At 36.9% G+C, this 13,658-nt stretch overlaps 1 long non-coding RNA gene across 1 annotated transcript; it reads left to right on the plus strand.

Moving 5' to 3' along the window:
- The first annotated feature begins 1,706 nt into the window (after positions 1-1,706).
- On the plus strand, positions 1,707-9,417 carry LOC143155677 (uncharacterized). Its single transcript, XR_012994450.1, has 4 exons — positions 1,707-2,090; positions 3,064-3,160; positions 6,253-6,304; positions 9,324-9,417. It is a non-coding gene; the product is annotated as an uncharacterized LOC143155677 (long non-coding RNA).
- The last annotated feature ends 4,241 nt before the right edge of the window (positions 9,418-13,658 follow it).

Genomic DNA, 13,658 nt, shown 5'->3' on the forward strand with positions numbered 1-13,658 from the left:
CAAAAAGGAAGAGAGGAAGCTATATTCAGCAAATAAATTATTAACTCTGAATTATTCCCTCAGCTCTATGGCACAGTCATTGCTGCCCCAGTTTTCTGTCTTGCATATGAAGCATAAAATATCCCTGTCCTCAAAGCTGTTTCTGATAGAAATTGGCGAGATGGCTGAAGTCAGAATTGGGCCTTATGAGGTAGCATCTTTCGGCAAAGAATATATAATTTTACGATTCTGTTTTTTCAAGATCTTGTTCTATTCCTCTTGAATTGAAAGGGAGACGTGCCAATGACATAAAAGAGGGGAAGAATGGCCCTGCAGTTTCTCTGACATGGGAGGACCTACTTAGATGCATACATCAACAGCAAAACATTCACACTGCCATCATACTTGGTACAGTGGTCTCAGCATAAACTTTTAGCCCTTTTAGCTGCTTGCTTACAGGAGTTTGATACGACTCAGCAGCACGACTTTTCACAGAGGTCAAAGGGCTGAACAGAAACATCAACCAATGCAGAGATTTTACTGGCTAATACATTGTAATGCTGAGCCTTGCTTACATAAGTATTTTTATTGAACTAAGAGTAGTTTCACAAAGTAACACAGATGTTTTCAGGATAGATTAAACTTCATACTGTCTTGACTCATATAATTTGTCCCAGCTCATTCACAGTAGAAATTTGTCAGGGCAAAAAGTACTTTGCTCTTTTATTATATATCTTTTTAACAACAGAGCTCATTATCTTTGTCTTGCAAATACGGAGAATGAAGTAAAGGAACATGATCTTCTGAAAACAGGACAGTAAAGCAGGATCAGAAGTAAGATTTGACTCAGTATCTTCTAAGTCGCAAATCAGTTTCCCTCTGCTAGACAGTATGTGTTTCCAGAGTGTCTGCTTGTATATCTGTATCTGTACAGATATATTCCTGTATAGCTACCTCTCTGTATAACTCTCTTTAGAGTAAAACAGTTGTTTTTCTAAATGAACATTACCAGATCTGAGCTGGTATGTAGATTCAGTAATACTCTATTATTGAGAAGACTAGTAGTACTATTTGTTAGTGATTAGGAGCACAGATCAAAGAATAAAGTAGATATATGAAATATTTTGGAGGAAAAGCTGTTCGATTATGCAGACATGTAAATGCATATATCTGCCTGGATAAATGCATTTTGTACTGAACTTTTTCAGTGTAACGCGAAAACCCCACTTTATTAACAAAAAGTGTTGGCTGAAAATGTAGTCAAAATGTCAGTCTATTAGGGTAGTTAGAAATCCATCCACTGTAGAAATTTAGTGAAATTTATTAATTCTGAGGAACACAAGAATATTAAGAAACTGCCAAGGAATAAGTCATAGAGTACATATTTTTAAGTGAGCTATGGAGTAAGATGTTTTGACTGGATGTTTTCCTGTGTGAGACTTAGTATTCAGTAATTAGTAAAAGAAAAAGAACATTTTACTTTGGGAATTTCTTTCATGTTTCTATGAACATAAAATCTTAGTCTAGAATTGCAATTAACTTCCAATGGTTATTTCTCTTCTCTATAAATTTAAACAGTAACATAAATATTTAATGTAATTTAATAAAATATTTTAATGTAAATATAAACTTGTATTTTACATTTATAAGATAGGTTTTGAAAGTCTGTAATATGCTGATGCTGATGGTTAATTATAATCATGGTTCTCTTTGACTAGGAAAGTATATATGGGATGACCTGCCTACAAAAGCATCTTAAATCAGCTGGTCGATGGATGCTCTGTGCAGAGACACATATTACACCATACTGATCACTGATATTAGACCTGAGTGAAACAGCCATCTGTCAGACGGCCTTGGCTCCAAATGCTTCCTGAGCAATTCAGAAGGCGAGAGAAATGGTTCCAAATATTCATTCCCCATACTGACGTCTTCCACTCCCGCGGCAAAGCAGATGGAGGTACCAGCTACATCACGTGCTGAGGAGCGAGCCTGTTCCCTCAGTGCAGTCTGTGCAAGTCTGATCAGATGCCGTTCTTCTGGAGGCCAGGAGACAGAAAACGACAGAGAAGCCGAAATTTCCCATTGACTGGAACTTCCTCAGTGAATCAGTATGGAGAACAACCGATTTAAATAAGACGCCATAGATACGTAAGCTACTAAAAGTCAGTACATACCTGAATTTAGCCTTCTTACCGATCCCCTTATGTCCTTCCCACTGGCTCATATGGTCATCCCACAGCCTTTTTGGGAAGTCATTCAACTTAAAAGTTCTCTATTACATGAGGTGCAAAGCAGGTTTGAACTTGGTTCTTGGCAAATACGTTATTAAATTCTCAGGAAAAATGCCACTGCATAGCCAAGTATCACTATAATTTTTTAAGATCTTTTTTTAAGCCTTTTGTGTATTCATTCTTCTGCTATTATCCTATTTCTCTTTATCTGGATTTCACTGATTTTTTTTGTCATTTCAAGCAAGCCAGAAGCAGAACAAGAAGAAAAGTCACTCAAGGCTCAGGCTTGAACTCATTTTGCAGTTAGGGATTTATTGCAAGGATTTTGGATTTATCCAGCTTGACGCTAAACAGTAAATGTCTCTAGCCCTATTTCCTCCTTGTAGTGTGACAAACAGAAATCCTCCCTCAAAATAAAAACTCTGAGGTATTCAACGTTGCTGTGATGTTTTCCCAGACCTCTGCTCTGTGACTTACTTTTTGGCCAGCAAAATCCTCTTTGTATCTCTTCTTTGTGAGTTTAATATGCTTTATAAGTGGAGGGCGTAAATGGGTTTAATTGCCTCAATTAGTTCCCAGTAGTCAATGTTTTCCGGAGCTGTTTCTGTATCCTCTCTGGGAATTAAGCTCCCAAAGTGGTTCACTGGAAATACGTGGCATGATCTGGAGGTCACCAAAGGCCTCTTCACTAGCTGTGGGTTAAATACTACCTGAAGGTTTAGATTAAGGTTCTGAAATAACCTAAAGAGTACAGTTGCATAATGCAGAAGAGAAGACTTATTTACGAAGTTTTTTATGCCAGTTTTCTTATTTTTAAAAAAACTAATTTGGGGACCAATTCTCTTCCCAGATATTCCAGGATAAACTGGCTTTAGAGGAATCAAACTGAGATCAATAACCAAGACAAGAATTGGCTCTTATTCTCCAGTTTGAATATATTCCTGTTGGTGAGTATGTGACTTTGCAGAATTTTTTGGTAGTGCTTTAGTACAGTTGAGGTAAGTCCTTTGACTAACAATGGAGGGGGACTCTGGTTATGGATAGTGTTAGGCTGTATTTTCCTAATGCAATCAGGAAAAGCAAGTTCAAGCATGATCTGACTAACCAGTCTAGAAAGTGTATAAATGAATGCTTGATGAACTGGGGAAAATACTACCCCTGCATGTTGTGAAGTAGATCTGCGGAAGCTACTGCAAATGGAGCAGCAGCTCCTAGGAGATGTAGCTCTCTTATCTGTGTTTAGGGAATGCCAGTAAATGTCAGCAGTCTCTCTCCCAAAGAGATGTGAGTGAGAATCAATTTTCCTACCCCCAAAGTATAGTTGCATTTTTTTTGGAAATGAAGAAATAAAATTATGATCTTGCAGCAACTTGTAAGGCAATTTTTTAGAGATTTGCAAGCTTTATCCTCCTTCCTTGTTCTACCGATGTTATATACCCATGGTCAAGTCATTTGTTTGCATGTGGAAGAGTATGGCCCTCAGTTCTTCTGGCTCAAATCAGGAATTTGAATCTGAATGCTCTGACAACCTGGGGACACTGCAGTTGTTAACTGCAAATTCTAACTATTTAATTAGATGGGCTTTTGAATCCTCCTTTTCCCTAAGCACTGTAACCAGAAACCTCTGAAGTCAGTCTCTAGTCATCCTGGCCAAATGAGTGTTACCCAAAGTACGATGCTCCAATATAAAGTCTCGTCAAGTCATGATAGCCCAGCTATTGCAGACCCACGTTGTCTTAAGCAGATCCCGCATGAAGCCTGGGTGAATTTCTCACTTGAGATGCTTTTCAGTGCAAAACTGCTAAGCTTCACTCGTGTTCTTTTCAACATTCATGCATTCTCCTATTCCACTTATGAGTACAGAGATGCACAGGGAATTTGCGTATTATCAATGCAAGAGAAAACACTCCCCCTTCTTAGCCCAGATTCCCTTTTCCTGAGGGTCAACTTTGGAAATTCCTTTTCCTTCCAAAGTCTTCTTTCACAGAGGTATGAATCTGCATTTGGAATAATGTAGATTTGGATAGAAAGCTACAGACTGCAACTGAAAGTTTACAGATGAGGTAATTCTCATTTTGAAAAAGGAAAAATAAGAGACAATAAAAAAGGAGAAACTATAGAGCAGCTATAGGCTGTGTAATTGTTACAGAGCAGCAATAGTCAATACATAGAGGGCTCAGATGCACCAGTTTTCTAATGTGTTTATGATGTCAGAAAGATTTAAGATACTAACTGAGCAATAAAGTAATTTTGAAGTAATGTATTTCCTGGCAGCTAATGACTGGACATTGGATCAGAAACCCCATGAAAGGGCTTGTCATTTTACCTCTCCTGTCATTAGCTGCCAAAAAGAGGTTAAAACTCTATTTTAAATCACAGATATCTAAAAATATAGAGAAAGTAATTACTTTTAAATATTTTGCCTTTATTACCAAATTAAAATTGTGTTCTTCCATTCAAAGCTCTGGCCTGCATCATTGCCTTTGTTTCTTATTATATTACTCTGTGGAAGAAGCAGGCATCATGCTTCTGTCAGTGAAATTCTCTGAACCAGTTCCCCTAAGATTTTAATAGCATCTGATTTACTGCATTTAGTGATCCTCTGTAGAAACAAATGGATGAAGTGCTTTATAGTTTTAACTTAGCTCCGCTTCTCTCTGCCTTTAAAGCTCTAACCCCTATTTATCTAGGGACACAGATCAACAAACCAACCACAGTTCAGAAGAGATTTTTCCAGACAAATGAAATCTCTCAGAACTGTTTAAACCGAGACCTTAAATGAAGACAATTTTGTACTGTGAAGCAGAGGGCCAAATCCCTAGCACATGGAAATCAGCATAGTACTACTGACTTCATTCAAAATCAGTAGAACTCTCCTCATTCATGTTAAATGAGGGTCTGACTCAAGGCTTTCTGTGGAGAACTGATGGCCTTCCTGTGCATGTTTAAGTTTTGAAGAGTTTCTCTGGAGTGTTTTCTGATAAAGGTAGTGATTTTTCCCAACACAATGTTTTCTTGTAGCAGCTGTATTAGTAAGCAAGTAACATGGGCCAAGAACCAAATCTGTAGTGGCAAGTTGCACTCAGTTTTCTCCCTTCACTCAGAGGCTTCTTGTATCCAACCTGTTGGGAATAGTCCCTTGCCCAGACTGTTCCATGAATGCTGCTTGGGCACTGTGTAGGACTGTCCTGGTTGGCACAGGTCAAAGCTGTTTGAGGGATGTGCTAAGAATTCAATAGTATGAGTGGCTGCATACAAGAGCTTTTGTCTGTGACCTGTTTAGAAGTTGCTTTTTGATCTGGTGCCTTTCATTGTTGTGTAGGAATTCAGTGTAATTGGAGAAGTGATTTTTTTAGCCTTAAAATTGATACTTGTGCAAATTGGGTCCTGTTGATTTCAGAATCATTCCGGAAGTTTGGTGTCTCTTGCACTGAACTGCTTTGAGCTAGTTAAAGATATATTAAATTAATGACTCTGATAAATAAGTTCTGTATTGTCTTCTGGTAAAAGTTTTTTCTGGAAAATCAAGAAGATCCTACAGGCACTACACAAACTGAGTTTATAAGTCTTCTTAAGGTCTTTGTTGCCCACTATGTATCCCCACCATTATGTTAATAATGTAGCCGTTCACTTAATGCAATATTTATAGTCAAAGTTCTGTGCAAAAATGGTGAGCCTTGATCTGTACACTGAAAACCAACGTGAGAAATCAAATCAGGAAAAATAGTATGCTTTTCAAATATCAGTTTCCATTTCTATATGAACTGAATATCTGCAGTTTCTGTAAACACTGCAAATTATGTATGAGGAGAAATGATCAGCCACAACAAATGTATGTATTTCAATCCAGAAAGCAAACAAACATTGTCAGGTTATGCTGTATAGTAGTTGTTCTTCATGTTAAATATTTCACAGTTCTGTACAAGAGCCTGAATTTACCTGCTCAGGGCAGACTACTAAACAAGTTGCTAGATTTTATTTTTCTGAAAGAATTGCTTTAGGACACGGTGCTGTAATAAAATGTGCTGTCCTTCCACAGGCATGCAATCAACTGCATATAGGTAACTGCAGTCCAACCCATGTGGCAGCAGGTCTGTCAGAAATTTATTCCCTTTGATGCAAACCTTTACGGCAAAGATGAGTGTATTTTTGGCTTTGTATGTTTGCTTGTTTTATTTTGTTGTTGTTGTTGTTGTTGTTGTTTTTCTTTAGCTGAATACATCTCAGTTGCTGGTAGTTTCATTATTAACTGGCTAATACTGAAATTGTTGCTTTCATTAAGTCAGTATGGAGCTTGACTCCCACTGTCCTTTCAACTTCCATTAGCAACTATTTAATTGAAGCTCTTCATACAGTGTCTGTTACTCTGACTGTGATGTGCTCAGTTTTTGAAAGAAAATTGCAGCTGTTGCATTTGGGCCATTTACATCCGTAGCAGAAGGTCACCTACTAGTTATGAGTGAAATGGTGACGCCTGAGGGCTTGTGGTCTTTTGTATATTTGTTTATGTATGTATGTATAGATAATTCCAGGTCAGTATACCAAGAGCTACAGCTACAAATAATTGGGGCTTTTCTAACTTCTCTGCCAGACTAGTCTCAAATTTAGATCCTGAGCACATAACCACCCTATACGTTAATGTTATCATAATGTTTCCTGAGGTGCTGAAAGTCATCTATTTCTGCAGTAAAATTTCCAAAACCAATCAATTCTTGATAGTGGTGAGTAGATCAATGTTTCTCTTATACCGGTACCCACCAGAAGTCATAATCTAGGGATGTCTTTTAGCTTTTCTGCACAGTCTGACCCAACAATTATTTACTGCCCACTGAGCAGAGTATGTTCTGCATAGACCATAGCTAAAAAAGGCTGGTTAGAGCACTCACTGTGGATGTAGATGATATAAGTCCAGTTCTTTTTCACCCTTCCCCTCACCTTGAGAGCATTTGAATGCATCTTTTCCAAGAGAGTGATTTCATCATGAGAATCTCTTTGGGTCTGCCTCTCAGTTTACTTAAATCTATTTCACTTGTACGACAAACTTTTATCTGAGACAGGAATACTTCTTTCACCTGTCTAAGCTCTAAAACCTAGAGCCAATCTCTTGTCTGACTATGTTTTAAGAATTCATTCAAGGAGAAACATTTTCCACAGGGCAAGGCAGGCATATATCCATACTGTTTTCTTCTGGGTGGACAGAGATATCAGCTCAGATTTATGTGACCAACGAAGGATTTGAATGCATCTCAGGTGAAAAGGAGCTATTGGATTACTCAGTTATTGGATAAGGGGAGGAGAATGCAATGCCACAGAGGACCTCTGAGAAATGGCTGGCTTAGACGTGTTTTTAGCATTTTTTCATTGCTAGGATATGAATCCTGAGTGGCTGCTCTCTTCAGTCCTTATTAATGCAATAAGAGTACAGTGATCACCCATGAAACACCATGAATGCAAGGGAAAGAGGTTCTTAGCTTACTGATAGCTGCTGTGTGTGAGCATTGCTCTAAAAGCATTAAGAGATATATGTGTTGCTAATGTAGATGGAGAGTGCATTTAACACTGTCAAAACAGGCAGGGATACCAATTCTCCCATTTATTTTCTTGTGAATTCCTCAGCACCCCTATATTACAATCATTGGGAGATTACTTCATGTTTTTATTATGTAGGCATTATATAAGTAACACTTTCCCAAATAAATGGCTATTTTAATGGATTTTTGGATATCAGAAATGTATTAACACTAAAATAAGACAGATATTATTGTACTTTTGCTTGGCTCTTGCTAAATCTTTGATTACATACATATTCCTAAGTTACCTGCTCCTTGCCGACTCATACGGTAAGTGTAGTCTTTTGGAAAAATTACGAAGCTGCATCCAATAATCCAGTACAGTCTCTGCACCTCACACTGCATTAGGAAAAAAGTCAATAATGTAATGATGAGACCTATTTAACCTTTGACAATATTTTTTCATTGGAGCAGTATCTTCCAAACTTGGTTAAGACTGCTACAAGAGGGAATTTTCCAAGGCCTGCTGGGACTTCTTGTCTTGAGAATACTTTGATGTCTGATACCAGAATTACTGTTTAATTAGCTGTATAAAGCATATGTCTTTGCCCATGCATAAGTATTGTTCTGTAAATATAAAATCGGAGGCATTTTGCCATTGCCATAAAGCATTGTTGTGTTTTGATAGCACAATGCAGCCTGCATGAGGATGCAGGAGCTGTGCAGCTGCATGTCAGCCCTTGTCCCATGAGATGTGATTTGGACAGGAGAAGGTGAAGAGTGTTGCTTTCTTAGCACTCTTGCTAAATCTGCTCCCACTCCACTAAGTGATATCTAATTCCATATTATCAGCCTCTTTGATTTTTTTAATTTCCCAGATGCAGATATCAGAGTGCACCTGGAGTTGCTGATTAAGTCTTTTTTGTACTTAGCCTAAGCAGCCCTCCTCCTCATGTGAATTGTTTAAACAGCCTCTGCCAAGTCGTCTTTTATCATGGAGGTGAACCAGGCTTCTTCAATATGTCTGGAACCTAAGGATATACCATCAATCCTTGTTTCTTAATAAATTTATTTGAAAAAAATCTATTTACATTTGGAATTAAACATAAATGTCCAACATCATTTCTCTGAGCCCATATAGTATTTTACCTGATCTTCACAGCTGTCTTGCTTTGAATAAATATTGTCCTGAATTGGTTTTGTTTTTTTTTCTTTTCTCTTTTTCTGGAAAAACTGCAGCAGTTGCCCCATGTTAGTTTTAAATGTAAGATGTAGTCTGTTCAGTTCAACGTTGAATACTACTGTATGTTTTTTCTTGCATATTTTGTCCCTTGGAATGGGAAATCATCATGTGATGTATACTGATGACAGCAATGTTCTCACCAGATTCTCTGGGAAGTCTCTATGTTGTTAGGAAATACCTATTGTATGATGCTTCCATCAGTCCTCCTCTCTGCTGTTCATAGCTTCCAGCTGTTGCTTGTCATCGTGCTCCTTCCTCTACAGCTCTACTGTTCTCTCTTGTGAAGAGATATTGTTCTCCCCATCCCTACTTGTGCACTATTTTTGTATTATGAGAATGCTCCTGTTGCTATTTCAGTTCTGTTTGGCTCATCTTCCGCGTATCGAGGCCACCTGATACAGGACTTCTGCTTTGGGACTGGTAAGTAACATTGCCTGTGCTTGAATCTGAGTGACAGTGTGTCTTCCCAGAAGCAGGGTCCTTTCATATGTGCGATTATTCTTTCTCTTATTACTTGTCTTTTGAAGTCCACATATCTGCAGCATTCAGCAACCTATCAACTGCTGTCATGAAAGCTTCATTCTTTACCTTTATTCCTACCATTTTATTATAACAAGTGATCCTGTCTGAAACCGTTTCTTGAAGGAAGTCACAAGGAATAATAGACTACTCCAGCTTGTGAGACATGCCTTCCTGTCACTGTAAACTTAGACACAATAACTAGGAAGGAGCCAACAGTTGCACCTTAAAAAATAGTTTGATAACAGTTTGTTTCTTAATTAAATTAGAAGATCTCAGTCAGCAGCTTGCCACTGTCAGTTGTTCTACTTGAATTGGTTTCCCTGACCCAATAATGAGAATATGTCCCCTAGAAAGTTTGACTAAGTTATTATGTTTTTGTAATTAGTCTAATAAAATATGATATAATGTAATATAATATAATATTAACTAAGACAGGAAATTGTGACATTTGTTGTACAAAACTGTTTTCTCTGAATGAAATATGTTAAAATCCAGGAAGGAGGCTAATTTGTTCTGACACCAGCACACATGAGAACAGCATGCTATATAGCCCTGATGGTATGTAATCATATTATCTTATTTAAATCTGGATCATTAACATTCTTTGCATTTTTATCAACTTCAGAAGATAACCAGCTTTTGCTGATATAGAATGTTGTATCTGGAGGAAAATTGCTCTCCTGTGAAATGACAAAACTGATTAATATCCAATATTGTAGCTTCTGGAAACAACTATACTATCTAGTTAACTATTTTACCCATACCAAAAAAAGGTAGTGATAAATACTGAAGAGTAATTATGTAATCAAGAAATAAGGAAAACTGACTTTTAATCTAAAATTGACTTTTAAGCAAAAAATTGTCAGTGTTATTGTCTGGCTTTTTTATGAAAAATGGAAAGGGAAAGATTAAAATGTCTGTATTTTTTAAAGATTTTGGTGAATGGTATATATCAAAGCATTTTTTTTTAACAAATACATTTTTCACAAACAATTATTCTTCTACGTTTGTTTCCTGCTTCTGAATTAAAAAATAGAACCAAACCCATAATGAGATTTTTCAGAAATTACTTTTCCCAGAATGATATTTTTGAATGGACTTAACACTCCAATTTTAAATAAATGTCATCTTTTGCAAGAAGCACCAGTCCAACCCAGTACCTACTGAACTCAAAGGCAGTATATGACTCTATAAGTCATATAATAATTTAAGATGGAAGAGATCTCTGAAGGTCATCTAGTCAAGATAGTCCTCAAAGTGGGACTAACTTCAAAGTTAGATTAGTTTTTACAGGATACAGCTTTTCCAGGAAGACTTTATACAGGATCTAGACATCTGTGATAGTCTGTATGTCTAAGTGTGCTTTTTACATATATGTTGGGGCTCAAAGTATGACTTATCACCAGGAAGGAATGTGAAGTTAGCTCTTACAGTTTGGAATGGCTTCCTGTGTCTTCTCCAGTTGTGAAAGCTTTCAGTTTGAAACTCTGAGAAAAGAAAGTTTTGCTGCTCAGTATCCAAATAAACACATTTAAATGCAGTTCACATTCCTAAAAACACTATTTTTTTTTCTTTGGGTTCAGTTACGAAGCCTGCTGCACACGTACAGATGAAAATCATAAATATAAGGATGTCCTTTACATTTTGTGCAAATACGTCATTTTGTCAGATTCTGCATGTGAGCATGATGAAGAAGGGAGAAGGGAAGAAGTAACAGCTGTTGACCAACTCCTTTGCCATTCATGAGGGTTGAATGAGAAGTAGGAGTATGGAGTCAGGGTTGCGTGACTGTCAGGAGCACTGGCACAAAAGTGTGGAGAGAGTACAATCTGGTTCAGACCTGTGCAGTGAGAGATCAACAAACAAGATTGGTACTACGCAGTCTTACTCTGAGTGACTTCTGTGGGTGCACCACCCGCCCCCAGCAATCAACTTTTGCACGCACTGTTATGACTGAAGCCCCCCAAGAACATTCACAGAAAATGTATGTATATACATATAAATAAACAAATATGCTCTTGGATGTACCCTACAGAAAGACAGGGAAGAATTTTAAGGTGTCATAGTCTGCATCTTAATTAGATACTCTCTTTTGAATCTCATCTAAAGACGCAAAAGCAGGTCCCAGAGCATGTCCTATTCATGTTGCAGTTCCTCGACTCGTGTATTCTAAAAGCCTCCAATACCGCTTGATTTGTCAGTTGATACACATGGGATTGAGGATTTAGTTTGGGGCTCTGAGAACCTGCTCATTGGCACATGTCCAAAGCTGCCTTTATACACATAAGGATTTTATTTATTATTTAATAACTTTTTAATTAGCAAATATATACATAACTTTAGAGATATTTTGTGAAATGATATGGAAAAGCAGTTATAACAAAAAGGATAAAAATCCACACACTTGAGGTGCCTTATTTAGTTTGTCAAAAACACTTGAACTGTTGAGTGAATCTAATGGAATTCAATGAATCTGCAAGTACATTTTCAGTCCATTGAAAATGACTGTCAATTCAAGGTTACTTCATAAAACTGAATCATGAGCAAAGATTACTTGGTGAAGATGAAAAAGGCAAAGAAATAAAACAAACAAGCGAATGGGTATTAACAAATTAGAAATTAGAACAATGGAAAAATGTTAACAGAGATTTGTGCCAATAAAAAATATTTTTTTCTTATAGAGTCTTTCTTTGACTGTCATTGGCCTATCTATCTGTTCACTATGTAGAAAAATTATCTATTGACTTCAATAGCACTATTTCAATTCATGCAGGCAATCATTTCCACTTGAAAAAATCATAAATATAATTCATGAGTGTTTTCTTACACAAATGGAATTGCAAAACTATTCCTTTCTCCATACATTTTTCACCCAAATTCCATTTTAAAGTATTATTTTGAGCTAGCATTAAAATATGAATAAATTCAGCAATTCATAAGCTTACATGGTTATATTTTCTTTTACATATATTCTTATGAAAGAAACATTTGTCTTGTTAATTTTTCTTCATTTCTTGCCTTCAATTGGCATGTGAAGCACGAGATGCTTATAAGATTACAATTATCTACTCAGTAAGAAAGGTTATTTATCAAGTGTAGAACTACTGAAAACATAAAGGCATTAGTCTCTTTCTCCCCTTTGTTTTCTATGTCTCTTTTTTCTGTTCCAATTCTCTAGCTAGAACTGAGTTGCTGTCTAGAGAACTGTAATGCCATCTTTCCTTTGCACAGATAGTAAGATTAACTATTGATTTGGCCTATATACAAAACTCCAAAACATAAATGCAAACTGGGTTTGCCAAAAAGAAACCAAAAGGTGCCACATTAAGCTAATATCTTTTAATGTTAAACGAGATGACTTTCAAGATAAAGGAAATGAAGTAAGTTTATTGTAAGTTTACATACTATACTTACTGTATAGCAAGTCTATTACATAGCAATTGTACTGAAATTTATATGCTTACACTTCAGTAAGTCATGATATCACTTGGAAAACTACTAGTTTAGCAGCAGAATGTAAATAGTAATGGAGGAATGGTAAAGTGATCAGGTACCGGCTAAAGAGTAGACACAAAGAGAGCAAGCTAGAGGGAGACTGCCAGTGTTTCTGGTATTGGTCATGGGAACAATGTCAGTTAATATTTCCATTTGTGACCTTGGAAAAATAAGTAGAAGTACAAAATTCACTGATAACAATGATATTGAGAAGACATTGTCAATAGATGGAATGCCATATCTGGGGGGGGGGGGAATGGATGGCCATAATAAAAATGTTTTCAAATGTAACAGCATAAAATGCGTGGGACTATCTGCATAATAAAAACAACCAACAACCTTTCTGTTACAAGGAAAAAAACTCATTTTCATAAAACCAAGCAGCAAGCTGAAATAACCAAGCAGAAGCCTAAATTCTGTCCTGAGAGGAATGATAACTCCATCTTCCCCTTTCCATCCAAATACCCCATTAGACTACATCTAGCTCTGCTCCTTGGCATAGGACCCCATGACTCTTGTGACCAGAGGTCCCAGTGTAGAGGTTATACGGGATATCCATAGAGAGGATATCCTGGGTATAGTCAGACAGTCCTGGAAGATGAAAAGTAACAGATTAAATTTCCTTCATCTACGGAAGACCTAGAACATCGTTCTCTTTTCCTGCATATTTTGAGT

This window comes from Aptenodytes patagonicus, chromosome 1 (genome assembly GCF_965638725.1).
Source record: "Aptenodytes patagonicus chromosome 1, bAptPat1.pri.cur, whole genome shotgun sequence".
Taxonomy (NCBI): domain Eukaryota; kingdom Metazoa; phylum Chordata; class Aves; order Sphenisciformes; family Spheniscidae; genus Aptenodytes; species Aptenodytes patagonicus.